Genomic DNA, 16,602 nt, shown 5'->3' with positions numbered 1-16,602 from the left:
GACAGGGGGGATAGATAACTGTGCAACTGTATTTCCTGTAAATTAATTCTAGTGGCATTTAAAAATCAACCTCACTTCACAAATCCAGACATTAGTTAGTAATCCTGGTAAATAGAGGACATGCAATAGTAGTATATTAAACTTCCTGTCATAATGTAAATAAGAAATAGAGCATGCACAGTAGTTTTCTTTTTCTTTCTGCAAAGCATTTTACAGGAAAACAAAGAATGATAAAAAGGGAACTTCGTTCATGTGGGAAAATTGACTACCTCATAGATTATAGACTGAACAGGAAGTAGGAAGTTCAAGTTCAAGGGTTAAGACTACCATCATTTGGTTATTGTTTATAAGTAGGGATTCTAAGATTAGGTTTTATAAAAAAAAAAGAAAAAAAAGAAAACAGGATCATTTAAGAATTTCCCTTTTCCCTTTCTCTTAAATAAAAGAATTAAAGCATTACATTTTTATATACGTCCATTTAATACACTTAATAATAGAATGTATTTACTCGTTTTTACAAAACAGATCCTGATCATAGCTCAAGAAAGTTTTGTTGATATATAATGGCACTGCAGTATTAATTAAGCTTTCTCTCTGGTTAATAACTTTTTGACATGTTTTTAATTAACAAAATCCTGTACCATAACCATGAATAATGAAATGAACTGCTACCATATATTTAATATTAGCAAGAATATGTATCAATGCAAATACTACCGTAGTGTAACACACGGACAAATGTTAAATTAAAAAACAAAACATAACAAAAGAAAATCAATCCCTTTTTTATACAGTAAATGTTGCAACATTGACGATATTTCATCTGAAACTTCATTATACAGCCACTGAGGTTTACATTAAGCAGTTTATATTTACTCTTATTCACTGTACATACAGTATACAGTATACTGTTCACTGCCCTGCTCATCATTGTGAAGTTGAACATCTCTTTTGCTTCATTACTGTGAAGCTCCATTGAAAGAAGAGCGCTGTAGTATAGAAACTCCACGACCTCCATGCAGGCCCACAGGTATTATAATCCCCTGGACAGAGCAGTGTTACTTTAACAGGAAAAGTGAAATGAATTACTGTATACACACAAACTAAATTAATGGCCTTATACTCCTGCAAGCAAACCTCATAACATGATTGAAAAGCCTGGTTGTGTGCCAGGTGAAAGCTGTATAATTGTCAGGATGTGAGTGGTGAATAAAGAAGTTAAGGTTCAAAACAGGTTGTTATAATTACAAAACAGCCCGTTTTTAATAAAAAGATCCACCCCATATACCAGCAATGGTATGGGGGGCAAACGGCGAGTCCCAAACAAAAAAGGTTTCATAAAAAAGTACAATAATCCACAAGTGCACGGCAAACTGCTCCAAGTGCAGGTACAGGGTGCAGTGATGCTGAGCTGTGCAGGGGTAGTGGTGCTCTGGGATTTGTGTGCTGGCTCAGTGGCTGTAGCTTCCCAATCTCTACTGGTCTGCAATATAAACAAAACAAAGGCACAGCGCTCTGTAACGTTAGTGTTTCAGCGTAAGGAGCTGTACTCATGTAGCTGCGTCCCCTTTGTACTGCCAAACTCCTCCCTCATGATCAGCCCGGCGCCACGGTCTATCCAATCGCCGCGTACCCACCAGCTGATCTCAATGGAGTTGTTTAGTTGTTTTACAGCTACACCCTTTCACCAAGATGGCCGACTTCCGGTTCTGTCATACCATCAAGTTGGCCCATCCCTGTGAAGAAGTACCACCAACCTTGCCTAGCCCCCTTCTTGGTTGGGAGTTACCAGCTCAGATCCATTCTCTCCCGTTCACAATACAGTAGACCCCCGTTAATCCGTGTAGATTGGGGCCGATTTGAGCCCGAATTAGTGAAAAACACGGATTAGCCGTGAGTTTACTGTTTGGGAAATCCCTATGTTAACAATTGAAAACTCGAAAAATGCAATAATACAAAAAAATATATAATGTCCCAACAATGGTAAACATATATAATGTACATAATCAGCGTTGTTCAGAGGCGGAGAGCGCTGTTTTAAAAAACTCACTGATCTTGCTCTTAAAGTCTTTAATTGTCATAACTGCTCTTCATATTCAGACTGCCAGGCTAAGAGAGTCTGAAGTGTGCTTTCAGCTCGCTTGTCACTGGTTTCAGTAACTACAATACAGTACTGTCCGTTGCACTATACTGTACTTGCACTATACTGTACTCAATTTAATTGAATTAAATTAAATGATGACCGTCCGCTTCCGCACAGATACGCTGATTTCCGCACTAATACAGCACGCAAATATGCGCTTGTGTATGGATCAGATGATTTCTGCACATTTTGATAACGTACATAAACCGCACAGATTATTGAAACACAAAATAATGAAACACGGATTAACAGGTGTCTACTGTAATACATTGTACTGAGCATGCTACAGTGTACAGTGAGGAAACTGCAAACTGCAAAGCCCAAGGCAACATTTCAGAAAAGAATAGAACTATTTCAATCAAATCTTCCTTTAATTTTCACACTTTTTACATTGTAGTGCAGCACCTGCTCTCTACTGTACATCCCATTTTAAAGTGTATTTGATCATGTGGTGCATTACATTTGTAAATGCTGATTGTAGTTTATAACTTTCCATATAATGCCTTAATACATTTTACATGACTTACATCTTGTGGCAGAAGCCGGTAGAGGTGATGTGGGGCTTTTAGCATCAGTAATTCACACTAAGATAAAAGTTTAATACCGCAAAATATTAAATAGAATTACAATAGTGAATGAGGCAGCAGATTTATATGCACAGATTTTGTATTTATTACAAACTGAAACTATTCTAAATTGCATTAAAACAGAACTACATTTTCTGGTTTTACAGTACAATGCAAAGTGTATACTGGCACCTAACGAAACTTTACAGGATCACACCCATAATTATTTAGTATGTGGAACTGTATTTTAGATTGATAAAGTGAAATATGCAGTCTCTCTACAGAAACTCTTGAATAAAATAGGTGTGGACTAGGGCATTTGGGAGATTTTCTATGTAAAATTTAATATATTCTGTCAAGTGCTTTTTTTTTTTTTTTTGCCTGAGTCCTGAGTGTTCTTTAGTTCCAGTTGCCTGTTACAGACATACAGTATGTAACGTAGGCTAGATCAGCCAGAGTGACCCTCTAGTGCACTGCTGCCTGTCGCCAGAAATTAAAACGTGGTGCTTGTCTCCAAATTAGCTGTTCACTAGATGGCGCTGGTGCTTATTTCTACAAAGACACAGCAGGTTTTTTTTTTTAGTGTGTGTGTATGTGTGTGTGTATATATATATATATATATATATATATATATATATATATACACATATACAGTATATATATATATATACACACATATATATATATATATATATATATATATACACACACATATATACATATATATATATATATATATATATATATATATATATATATATATATATATATATATATATATATATACTGTATTGTGACAGTGATTGAGGGAAGATACGTTACCCCCCGTTTAAACAGAGCTTCAGAGCTTAATTGGGATATAGTTTTATAACTTAATGATCAGTCCTCATGTGATATTTTGCCTATGGGCCCCCCACCTTTCATGTATGTTCTGGGGACCCTACAGTTTACGATCCCCTGATAAAGACAAAGTAGGTGGGACTAGCAGACTTAAAAGGTCAGATTGTCACATGATTTGAATGTAATGAGAAAGGCTGTTCCATCCCAGGGCTCCAGACAACTCAAACAATGCAGGCTTAAAGCCAGGTTCAATTTATAACAAAGTAGCATCACAGCTGAAATTATGAGTTCATAAAATAGTGGTGCTATATTTGACTGGCTTGTTCGAAAATTGTTCTGAATCATAGCTCCAATAGCAGCTAGGAGCAGGGGAGGAAATCCCAAATATGAGGCTATTTTATGATCATGAGAGCAAACTGTAACTGCTTTGATGCTATTAGGGGTTCACATATGTGAGCTCACAAATAGCTGCTGTCCCATCTTTTGTTCGCAGTACCATTTCTCACACATTTTTACATATAGTGAACTGCTTTTACAATGTGATGAAACTTGCAAAGCCATAACCTCCTTGCGGTATTTACTCCACATAAACCTATCCTGTACATTACTAGCCTTGCTGTCAACCGGAAAAAAAAGAAACATTGTAAAAATATAGTTAAAGTATTATTAATACAGTATCTACTGTAAAAGGGGAGAACCAAACAAACCTAACAAGTTACTGAATTATTGCTCATTTAAAAAAAAAAAAAAACGTTTACTGCACAAATTGTTTTGTGAATGCACAATGGTTTATAATCCAGCCTCAGATCTCTGAAAGCTTTCTGGCGCACTCTGCTGGAAAAAGAAAGTATATATTTTAAAGACACCACCAAAGTGGCTTTATATTAGGTGTCCAAAATTATCACCAAAATACAAACCAACCCTGGTCCAGGAGTGCCACAATCCTGCAGGTTTTGTAGGTATCTCTTAATCATCATTTGCTAAATACCTGGAACACTTGGTAATTCTGACCAATTAAGCCAATCATTGAATCAATTAGGGTTTGGGTAAAACAAAAACCAGAAGTGTCTGTGGCACTCCAGGACCAGGGTTGCCTACCCCTGCTCTAAATCACTGCAAGAAGAGCGATAAAAAACAGTTGTATCAACACGTGGGTGCAGATGTATAACGCTGTATTTAAACAGTTGTATCAACACGTGGGTGCGGATGTATAACGCGGTATTTAAACAGTTGTGTCAACACGTGGGTGCGGATGTATAACGCTGTATTTAAACAGTTGTGTCAACACGTGGGTGCAGATGTATAACGCTGTATTTAAACAGTTGTATCAACACGTGGGTGCAGATGTATAACGCTGTATTTAAACAGTTGTGTCAACACGTGGGTAGGGATGTATAACGCTGTATTTAAACAGTTGTATCAACACGTGGGTGCAGATGTATAACGCTGTATTTAAACAGTTGTATCAACACGTGGGTGGGGATGTATAACGCTGTATTTAAACAGTTGTATCAACACGTGGGTGCGGATGTATAACGCTGTATTTGAACAGTTGTATCAACACCTGGGTGGGGATGTATACCAGAACCCGCTACTTACTCTTTAATTATTTTCATTTTTGCATTCAATCTTGATTTGAAATTCTGTAGATTTGACTGAATAAATGTACTTTTTATACAACTTGATTAATCAACTCCAGCTAACAGTTAAATAATGCAAAAATAATTCACTTTAAATCCATACTTATTTTGCTAAATGAATGCTCCTAAATCCAGAAATGATTAAGACCTGGATAAACAGGTTTCATATTTGGTGCAAAGTTTCATTTCTGTTCTTACTGTACTGCGTTGGAGTTTTGTATAGGCAGGAAGTTCTTGCCTTTCTTCTTTTTATATATTTAAGGTAAACCTCTTCCACCCGAAACCACCCCTTGCAAGCATGCTTACAGTAAATGTACACTATTTTTAGATATGTTGAGCTAACAGAAAACAAATATTACAGCTGCATAGAAGTCAATGCTATTAACTCTCATTATTTGATCAATGGTACTGTATACTATTGCCATGTATTTGGAATGTTTTACAGTAAATACGCTGTCACGAATGAATCTAAAACCTGTCTTCCCTTGTACAAGGTGCAATCACCTTTTTTGAGTGAAAGGTTTATGCGGCAGAGATAGATGTCTCTTTGATAGAAACAGTTTACTTTATTTGAAGTCTTCCCACTGATGATGGGAATGGGAATATAGAGATGGAAGCTCTGCTAACAAGATTTAAGTTTTTGCAGGTATCAGGCTTTTAAAGACACACCTGTGGTGGCTTTGACAAACTCACTGAGAGCAGAAACTGATCATACTGTAAGATGGGCATATTTGGGTAAACTGGAATGCGAAGAAGGTATTCCTGCTAGAGGTATCCAGATATTTTGCAGGTATCAAGTGGAGGCTATTGTCCTTCACACCTGTGATGTGAAAAGATGGCTACTTTATCTTGTTCTGGACTTCACAGAACTACTCAGAGCTGAACCAGAGAGAGAAGTTAAATCATGCTGGAGCAGGGCTGACTTGCTTGACATCAATGGGAGAATCTAAGATGTTGAAGTATCCTACTTCTAAATGTAATATGCTATATTCTTTGTGTTAGTTTGCAATAATATACTATAATGTACCTTGTTATTAAGCCACTGTATTATTGTTTAAGTATATTTCTTTGTAACCAATAACAATGTTATTAGTGGAATTGGATGGAGTCTGTGTAAAGTGGTTCTTTGATAGAAACTCCTGTTAGCATGTTGAAGTTCGGGGCCTCTCTCTTATCAAGAGGTAGGATCTCTAAAATATACATGGCGCCTCCTTAGCATTCCAATCCAGTAAAGCAAAGGCAAGTAAAATGAAAATAACCCAAATAGTGTAAGGACAGTTAGAATTGAATTAAAAGAAATAATGGTTTATGATTTTACTGTAAGGTTGAACAATAAGAAGTGTATTAGCAGAAAGATTATAAGAATTTGGAACTAAGAGAATATTGTGCAGAAATTAACGTAAAGTAAGAATGTTAGTCAAAATAGAATGGTACCAGTCTGTGTCAGGCATACCGCAAGCTTACAAAAGAGAAGGTCATTAATCTTGGTAACCCTTACTTGTTTATAGCCTTGGAATCCAAGGTTTACATAATGAGTTATCTATTACATATAATAAATATCTCTTGGAACAAATGAGGGGGGCCATAGCATAGGACCATGGTATGCCATACATCTGAGAAGATGCTTACAAAAGAGTCTTCTATCAATGATGGATGACCTTGATAGAGAAGCAGGTGGTTCAGAACTTGCCTGAACAGGATTTTTGTAAAAAAAAAAAAAAAAAACAGAGAGGTCACTTTTAGTTTAAAGCACTGAATGGCTAAAATGAGACTGTTATATTTTGATTATGTTCCTGATAGAGTGAATTTAAGTGAGAATTATTGGATACATAGTTGCCTGCTTAAGAAGTTTGCTATGAGCCTTCTACCAGCCTCTATCCAATATATTTTAGTTAATTGTTAAACCACATCTATGCATGTAATGAAGCCAACCAAATAAGGAGAAGGTCCTTTGATGTATAAAGGGACATATATATATATATATATATATATATATATATATATATATATATATATATATATATATATATGTGTGTGTGTGTGTGTGTATCTATATTGACTTATTATTGGGATAATTACACCAGGATAGGTGTTATATATTAAAAAACACTTCTTCCTATGTATTTTTATATACTTGAACCGTATTCACATGCATGCTGTGTTCAGGAACTCTCTGGTACCAAGAAAAAATAACATTCAAAAGTTCACTCTACATATTTCTTAGATGTAGGAGAGGTGGACTAGGGGATGATGGCTAATTAATCTTATGAAAGGAGTTACCGGGTGTTTTAAAAGTGTTATTCACCTGAAGGACATGAGCTGTTAAGGCTGAGTAATGTTCATAACTTAATTGAGACTTCTAACGCAAGAAGCGAGGCAAAACCTCTATAAAAACCGAGGTAAAATCTTAGTCAAGTATCACCAACTTGCCAACTACAAGTTGTGTGGTCCATCCTCTGAAGATCTCCGATCGAGCTGATTGCAGTTTGGGTCGCGTTCAGAAGTCTTTGCCTTTGAAGACAGTTCCTGTCCTTACCTTATACTCTACACTTCCATATATAATCGGGGAGGTATGAACTATTTGGAATCTATATCTCTCCTATATTGATGCATTGCTATAAGGTATATGACTTATGTTTTAGTCTATGAGATTGATATATTGGATGTTTTAGGACTTAGCGGTGAGCATCTTTAGTTTTATGCATGCGTAGCCTAAGGGCAAAACATGTTGTAACCATAAATGTATTGTATTAATAAGTATTAATGCTAACAACTGTTAAGGCACTGGACTGCCCAGTTTGCCTGTCAGCTGAGATTCTACGTAGTCTGTAACTACTCAATCCATTTTTTAGCAGTTCATAATCCGAATGGGGTACTAATACTACTCTGATTCGTTAAAACTTCAAATTAAATGAGTATGTGAATTTCTTGATTATTAAAAGTCTTCTGGATACGTTGCAAGCCCAGTGCACGAACAATCCACTTGCAGGAGTTTGAAACATCTTAATGTCCTCCTGAACGTCTCCCCTGAGTTTAAGAGTGTGCTTAGAGTATATATATATATCTGCTATATATCTGCTAAATAAACAAATAATATAAAAATAAAAAGAGTACGTGTGAACCCGACAACAGAAACCACCCCTCATGAGAAACAGTCCAGTTGAGTGCAGTTACTTTTCTAAACATTACAAAACCTGTTACGTGTGCTAGAGTACGTGCTTACAGCATTTACAGTGGCTCCAAAACGTATCTGGACACCCCTGCTGGTTTGTGGTACTGTGCTTGAGGGCAGGATATTTTATTGTATGTTTTACTACTCAGACCAGCACCTCAAGTATTATCCATTTACTACCAATGCAGAGCGGACAAGTGGGATATTTGGTCTTTATTTCCCTAAAAAAAAATTAAAAAAATTCTGCAATGCTCGCCAAGACAGTTTGCTGTCTTTTTATGGGTATTTTATTTTAGTTAAATAACCATGTGATATGCAAATAGTGTATGGGCTTCAATAGGGCCCCTGCTGGGCTTTTTTTTTTTTTTTTTACTGCTTTAAAATAGGCAAGCAGCCAGACCCCCATTTTAAAATGGTATTTCACCCCTCTTTGGTGTCTCCTGAATACTCTTTGCCTTGTCCATAATAATCTGTATTCATTTACTATATAGTAGTGATTTTAAATTGAACAAACAACCATTGTGCTTAAGTGTTCGCTCTACATGTTTATTAGCACTGAAAAGTATACAGATTAAAGGAACTCAAGAGAAGTAGCATTTTTACTGTTGTATAGACATAAATACATTGTATTCATATATTAAATATGTGTTTCGGTGCAGTTAAATATTAGAGAGCTGTGCAACTGCTCAGCACAGAATTTGAATGTGTTGCATAAATCCAGGGTTTAGTCCATCGTCAATTTTATTGAAGCGGGAAAAGTCTGATGAAGAGAATACTGTAAAGTAGCTGAGGTACGTGGCCAATTGTGGTGTCACCGTTTTCAATGGACTTCAAAAAGGTGCCTCAGGTATGATTTTTTAAAGTAGGTGACATCAGCTGTGAAGATATAGAAAATACACCACGGTAAAAACTGAAAGCAGGACAGCTGATGTCATGAATAGGGTTTCTCTATGATGTTGTGGACTACAGAAGGTGAGACGTGAGCTTTGATTGGCTGAAAGATCCTGACCAGTCTCTGTAATTAGAATCTAAACTGAAAGGGTTACAGTACATTGGGTTGCATCAGTGTTCAGTAAAGTAAAAATATGTATTAACCCATTAACCACAAAAGTTAAGTCTAAATGTAATGTATCAAATTACATAAATACAACTTGTATTTATATTTTTTCAAAGAAAACACGGTTGGTGCTTTTTGGGTTAAAGGCTACCGGTAGTAAACAAACCCATCTGCAGTCCGTTTCTGTTCTTTTTGTTTTGTTAAAGGATACTGTATGCATATACTTTACTACACACACAGGGTTACTTAAGGGATGTACCTGTGGTTGAAACAGGTGCAGATCTTTTTCTTTTAAAGTTTGGGCAACAGTGTTTACAGGGGTAGAGAATATCCCATCATTGTCTGCAAAGCACTGAACCATTTATCTTTCATATACTCCATACATATTAGTGTATTCTGATTAATGTACTTAGATACCTTAACTGATACAAATTTCAGATGGGATATTTATTTTCCAACAGAAATACACTATCACTATGTAATTAAATCTACATGATAATTCTTAACTATCCTCTACTGAGCATGGCTTTCTTATCCTGCAATCCTGTAGGAAAACTCTTTGAATGCCAGAAAGGCTTTTGCAGGAACCATTTCCAAATGTAACAGATAAAAGCACTGGTTCATTTATGACACAACCCATAATGTTAATACAAATTATGAAGACAAAGCTGATCAAATTAAAAAATCTGTCAACATTTGTAAAAGGGCAGCACATGCTATATTTTAAAATGTATATGAAAATGAATTAGCTTTACCCAGCAGTATTTGGGATTGTTGAAATAACTGTGACAAATGCTAAATATGAACACAATTATCACCTTTGACCAGCAAAAAAATGAAGATGTCAACAAAAAATGAAAAATGTAGAACTATCAACTTTGACAGCTTTGGGGATTTCTGCTCTGGGTGTTAGATTCTGTTTTCTGGCTGTTATGGGGATGTTTGGCTTTAATCACATGCTAATCTAAACTGTATGGTAAATCTCCTTTAAGGTGTAATAAGCCTACTGTCCTAACTCCTAGTTCTACTCCTACTGTATGGATCCCCCAGACCTTGCCTGCTTCGGTAGTGAAAAAGATTAGAAACTGATCTCTGACTATTGTTCCAAGACTTTCTTTTTCCTCCTGTCCTCCTGCACCTTTGCTACAATCACCCTCACATAAGGTTGCTTTATTTAACACACGCCCTCTTGCTTCTAAGGCCCCTCTTATTGCAGACTTACACAGTGACTACACAGTGAAATTACATACACTACACAGTGAAATCACATACACTACACAATGAAATCGCACACAACACAGTGAAATCACATACACGATACAGTGAAATCACATACACTACACAATGAAATCGCATTCACTACACAGTGAAATCACATACGCTACACAGTGAAATTGCATACACTACACAGTGAAATCACATACACTACACAGTGAAATCGTATTCACTACACAGTGAAATCACATACACTACACAGTGAAATCACATTCATTGCACAATGAAATCACATACACTACACATTGAAATCACATACACTACACAGTGAAATCACATTCATTGCACAATGAAATCACATACACTACACATTGAAATCACATACACTACACAATGAAATTGCATTCACTACACAGGGAAATCGCATACCCTACACAATCTCATATATACTGAAATCTTATACACTGCATAGTGAAACCTCATACACTACATACTGAAATCTTTAAACCTCATACACTACACAGTGAAATCACATACATTACATACTGAAAACACATACACTACACCAGGGATCTCCAACTCTGGTCCTGGAGAGCAGGTTTTCTAGGTGTCTTTACATCATCAGATCTAAAGATCTGGAACACCTGTTAATCTTGACTAATTAAGCCAATAATTGGTGCAATTAAGTATCTGAGAGCTTGGCTGAAACAAAAACCAGAAGACCCAGTAGCTCTCCAGGACCAGGGTTGGAAACCACTGCGCTACACAGTGAAACCCCCTGCGCTACACATTGAAACCCCCTGCGCTACACATTGAAACCCCCTGCGCTCCACAGTGAAACTCCCTGTGCTACACAATGAAACCCCCTGCACTACACAGCGAAACTCCCTGCGCTACAGAGTGAAATCACATACTTTACATAATTAAAAAAGATTACTTTATTTCTTACTTTCGTTAATATTTTAATATTTTACAAACTAACAGGAAGTAAATACTGAAAGCTACACAAATACACAAACCTGCACTAAAATCCTAATTTTTGACTCGAGAAAAGATACACCGAAACTCATGGAATATTGAGGAAAATGTTTGTATTCATTCACAACTAAAACTAGTGCTGCATAAATAAAATAAAAAAAAAACTAACAGAAATGTACATTTTTTAACGCAGCCATTTTCGAACAGCAATATAGCCCTCATAAGAGAGTTTTACCATCTGGTAAGGCCATTTTTGGCTTGGGATATTTAACTGCACAAGGTGGGTCTTACCAGACAGTGAAGCCCTCTTCTTTGGGTTCTGTTGCTTAAATAATACATGATAATAATGTTTACAACAAACTTGTTTCAAATGAGATTCAAAGAAATCAATCACTATTCATTTAGTAAATAGCTAACCCGAGTGTCGTTCTCCTCCACAGACCAGGTGGCAGTTTTTGAGTCTATCCGACATGGAAAAACGGCAAAACACAGCGTGAAAACTTTTTCAAGTAAGTCAAAATTGTTCACAATTTAAAAAGGATGCATGTACAACACTATGATGTGTGGATGGCTACATGCACACAGCATGTATGTGTATATTGAAAAGACTTGTTCAACAAATATTTAATAAAATCACTGTGCACATCCTACTGTAAGCATTACAGCTGGCCTCTACTGTATGTGATGCTGTGACAGAGACAGAATAATTCTTGGTGATAAATCTCCCTCCCGGTGTGTGAGGGCGCTGTGTAAAGGGAACAGAGTGTCCTGGACTGGATGGCCAGATAATTCATTCCCAGGGTTAGGTGGAAGTCGGCCATCTAGAAAGGGGGCGGAGCTACGGTACACCAAGTCATCAACCCGGAAGGGAAGCGATGTGGCAGCCGTGGATTGGAGGAGCAGTTGCCATCGTTTACCAAGGGAGCGTGATTGACAGTACTTAAGGGGACATAGCGAGGTGATCTGTTCCTTTGTTATGGTTAACGCTAACCCGGAAGGAGAACTGTGTTATATATCGTGAGTGTTTTCTTTGTTTTGTCGTGTCTAATTATATACTTATTTGTTGTTATTAGACGGCAAACACGATCCGGAGCTGTCACTACAGACCAACACAAACCCGGACAACACTGCACTTGTGTCACGATTAACTGTATTTGCACCACGAGCACTACAGCACTCACTGTGGACTTGTGACCGTGTTTGTATATTGTGTGTGTATTAAAGACTGTGTTTATTTTTTCGAGACTGAACCCCATGGTTTCACTGAGCAATGCGCATTGTTGTGTATTGCCAGTTAACGTTATTATTTACTGTTGTCAAGTGACGTTGGATTACAAAATAAACCATCATTTCACCAGTAACGTTGTTGTCATTCTCTTTGAGCGCTGCATCACCTCTACATCTCCACACTGCAAACCACTTGCCACAGATGCATATCATTGCAAATGGTTAAACATATAGGAAAAGTTCACCGTGTTTAACACCTGGAAAACTTCAAAAATCGAAACTGTTAACATGCCCGATTTCTGCAGATGAATTTTTCAAGCCATGTATTTTAAAGGGTTTTCTATTTCTACCACCCTGCAACATAGCTTTATTTAAACATGTCTCCAACCAGAGGATGACAAAAGCTTGTTTTTTAAAGATGGATAAAAAAGGCAAGCAAATTAATTATATTTTAAAAATGAACTTTTTTATATTTAGTAAACACATAATGTATTAAACATAATTTGAAAGGATTATGAGGGCAACCAAATAAATTACATTTCAAAATGAACTATGGTATGTAAAATTATTCTCTGCATATCTTTACATTTTAAATTGATCTTTAACAATAATAAAACAAATGCTATCATTTCTGGTAATTCGTATTAGACTCATTAAGTGTGAAAACCTAAACTCACATTTGAACATATTTACTGTGGAGACCAAAAGTATTACCAGAAATACTTAAAAAAAAAAAATTTAAAAAAAAAACGCAGACATTTTGACTAAAAGTGAAATTCCCACTTGTGGTTGCAGCTGCACACGATAAACAACAATAACAGCTTGCCTCTTCCTCTTACTGAACATTTGTATAGCTAAATGACACACATGGCTACATTGATTAAATTTCCATTATGTATTACTGTACCTATTACAAGTAAGACCAAAATAAAATTGCATATAGTGCATTTATAGCATGTGGGTTTTCTCATCACAGTATTTCACCTATTTTTAAAATTGCGGGCCTGACCTTGCTTCGCTTGTGTGCCTGACACAGCCATGAGTGAGCAGGAAACCACCCTCACCACGATTAGACACTTTTAATAACATTTAGGAAACACACTGGAACAGGCAGGTCAGTTATGGTAGAATTTGATTTTGCACACACTTAAAGAGTCACTTCAATGACTTTTTACATATATATTTTTTTTTATCCTACTTCCCCTTACCTTTTTGTGATATTTGCAATCGCTCTGAATAGTTCAGAGGGTCATTGCTCAAATACAGTGCTCCCTCATTATAAGGCAGCCCTTCATACCGTGGAGCAGGTTATAGGGAGGTATGGCCTAGAGAAGCTGGAAGCTTTAATCAGTTCATACATCAGGAAATGGTTGGGAGTTCCACGCTGCCTCAGCAGAGTGGGACTTTATGGTAAAGGAATACTGCAGCTACCAGTCTCTGCTCTAACCGAGGAGTTTAAGTGTGCCAAGGTCAGACTGGAAATGACATTAGTAGAGTCACGCGATAAATGCGTAAGGGAGGCAGCACCTGTGTTGAAAACTGGAAGAAAGTGGGCGGCAAAGTCACTTCAATGACTTTTTACATATATATTTTTTTTTATCCTACTTCCCCTTACCTTTTTGTGATATTTGCAATCGCTCTGAATAGTTCAGAGGGTCATTGCTCAAATACAGTGCTCCCTCATTATAAGGCAGCCCTTCATACCGTGGAGCAGGTTATAGGGAGGTATGGCCATAGCTCCCTTTGCCTGACAATGCCATTATACTAGCAATAGTGTTCTCATTAGAAGGCACAATATAAATTGCACAATATAAATTGCATTATTACCCCTTTCTGAACCTGCTTTGTTGGAGCCTCTGCCATGTTTACTGCAGGTTTTTTTTCTTCGAATTTTACCTAGATGTGCACATGTAATTAGTGATATCATAACACTGTTATCACAAGCCTGGAGTTAAATGGCCAAGAGCTTGTGAGAAAACTGCATGGGACACAGTAAACACAGATCTCTGCGTTGCATTGGAAAGATTAAGTGGAACAGTTGAAAAGAAGCTGGATAAATTTGGGGACATCATCTACGCATATGGAAGTGAGAGGTTTGGAGTTGAAAAAAGGAAGGAAAAAGTACAAACTATTCCTGGAAAGTCTAGACGGCAGCAGGAGATTGAACGCTTAGTTAGAGAAAGGAGACAGCTGAGGAACCAATGGAGAAGAGCAGAACAAAGTCAGAAGGAGGGACTCAATCTCTTACAAAGGGTCATAAAAGATAAGTTTGCAACATTGCGCAGAGCTGAGCGCCTACGGAAACGCTAGAAAAAGAAGGAGCGTGCGAGAGCTAACTTTTATAAAGACCCATTCAAATTTGTAGTTATTCACCAGTGAGAAGAATGGCACACTAAAAGCATCTAAGGTTGAGCTGGAGAGATATTTGGAGGAAACACATACAGATTCAAAAAGGCAGGAGCCTATGTCAATTCCGTCAGACATCCCACCTATCAATCCACCAGAATACCAAATGGAGGACTGTGCACCTAAGTGGAAAGAAATAGAGCAAACTGTGAAAAAAGCAAGGGCTTCCATCTCCAGGGCCTATGGAGTTCCGTACAGAGTGTACAAGAGTGCTTCAGGAGTTCTATGAATTCTGTGGAAATTGATGAAAGTGGCATGGGAAAAACAGGTTGTACCAAGAGCATAGCGCCGAGCAGGTGGAGTCTTTATACCTAAAGAAAAAGATTCTACAAGCATCAGTCAGTTTCGTCCCATTTCCCTATTAAACGTAGAAGGCAAGATTTTCTTCAGCATTATTGCTCAGAGATTGTCAGCTTACCTATTAAAGAACTGCTTCATTGACACTTCAATACAAAAAGCGGGCATTCCAGGTTTCCCAGGTTGCTTAGAACACATCAATGTGATCTGGCAACAAATTCAATCAGCTAAAAAGGAGAGGAAGGAGCTCCATGTGACATTCCTGGATTTGGCTAATGCATATGGTTCAGTGCCACATGAACTACTTTGGGCAGCATTTGATTTTTTCAGTGTACCGATGACAATAACAAATTTAGTGAAATCCTATTTTGGAGATTTGCAATTCAGTTTTTCAACTTCAGAATTCAGCACTACATGGCAATGCCTAGAGGTTGGAATAATGGCAGGATGCACCATTTCTCCACTGGCTTTTACCATGGCAATGGAAGTAATCATTAGGGCATCAAAATGGGTAGTAGGAGGAGAGCGCTTGGCTTCTGGAATGCGACTACCACTAATTCGAGCATACATGGATGACATGACAACCATGACTACAACAGTAGCCTGCACTAATCGATTATTGGGCAAATTAACCAATAACATTGAATGGGCACGAATGCAATTCAAGCCCACTAAATCAAGGAGCATCTCTATAATTAAAGGCAAAGTAGTAGATACAGTGCCTTGCGAAAGTATTCGGCCCCCTTGAACTTTGCGACCTTTTGCCACATTTCAGGCTTCAAACATAAAGATATGAAACTGTAATTTTTTGTGAAGAATCAACAACAAGTGGGACACAATCATGAAGTGGAACGAAATTTATTGGATATTTCAAACTTTTTTAACAAATAAAAAACTGAAAAATTGGGCGTGCAAAATTATTCAGCCCCTTTACTTTCAGTGCAGCAAACTCTCTCCAGAAGTTCAGTGAGGATCTCTGAATGATCCAATGTTGACCTAAATGACTAATGATGATAAATAGAATCCACCTGTGTGTAATCAAGTCTCCGTATAAATGCACC

At 37.2% G+C, this 16,602-nt stretch overlaps 1 long non-coding RNA gene across 1 annotated transcript; it reads left to right on the top strand.

Moving 5' to 3' along the window:
* Positions 1-7,628: 7,628 nt before the first annotated feature.
* LOC131697914 (uncharacterized) lies at positions 7,629-13,006 on the top strand. The gene is made up of 3 exons (XR_009307540.1): positions 7,629-7,759; positions 12,052-12,120; positions 12,685-13,006. It is a non-coding gene; the product is annotated as an uncharacterized LOC131697914 (long non-coding RNA).
* The last annotated feature ends 3,596 nt before the right edge of the window (positions 13,007-16,602 follow it).

This window comes from Acipenser ruthenus, chromosome 2 (genome assembly GCF_902713425.1).
Source record: "Acipenser ruthenus chromosome 2, fAciRut3.2 maternal haplotype, whole genome shotgun sequence".
NCBI lineage: Eukaryota > Metazoa > Chordata > Actinopteri > Acipenseriformes > Acipenseridae > Acipenser > Acipenser ruthenus.
This window is presented reverse-complemented; position numbering and strand designations above follow the sequence as displayed.